Source organism: Arachis duranensis, chromosome 3 (assembly GCF_000817695.3).
Source record: "Arachis duranensis cultivar V14167 chromosome 3, aradu.V14167.gnm2.J7QH, whole genome shotgun sequence".
NCBI classification, from domain to species: Eukaryota; Viridiplantae; Streptophyta; class Magnoliopsida; order Fabales; family Fabaceae; genus Arachis; species Arachis duranensis.
The window spans coordinates 86,980,513-86,981,114 of record NC_029774.3 but is presented as its reverse complement, the minus strand read 5'-3'; positions in this window follow the sequence as shown (position 1 = coordinate 86,981,114).

Below are 602 nucleotides of genomic sequence, written 5' to 3'. Positions count from 1 at the left end.
TTCAGCAGATTTGGTGTTCCCAGAGTGCTAATCAGTGATGGGTGCACTCATTTCTGCAATAAACAGCTGTACCTTGCTATGGTTAGATATGGAATTAGCCATAAAGTGGCAACTCCGTATCATCCACAGACAAATGGGCAAGCTGAGGTCTCTAACAGAGAGCTAAAGAGAATCCTGGAACGGACTGTGATGGCCCGAAGAAAGGATTGGGCAAAGAGCTTGGATGATGCTCTGTGGGCATACAGAACAGCATTCAAGACTCCTATAGGAACCTCTCCATACCAACTGGTATATGGGAAGGCCTGCCATTTGCCTGTGGAACTGGAACATAAAGCCTACTGGGCAACCAGATTCCTAAACATGGATGCACAGTTAGCTGGTGAAAAAAGACTGCTCCAGCTAAATGAGCTAGAGGAGTTCAGACTCAATGCCTTTGAAAATGCAAAAATTTATAAGGAAAAGGCAAAGAAATGGAATGACAAGAAGTTGTCAACCAGAGTCTTTGAGCCAGGACAAAAAGTTCTGCTCTTCAACTCTAGGCTCAAACTGTTTCCAGGAAAACTCAAATCCCGTTGGAGGGGCCCGTATGTGATTACAGGAGT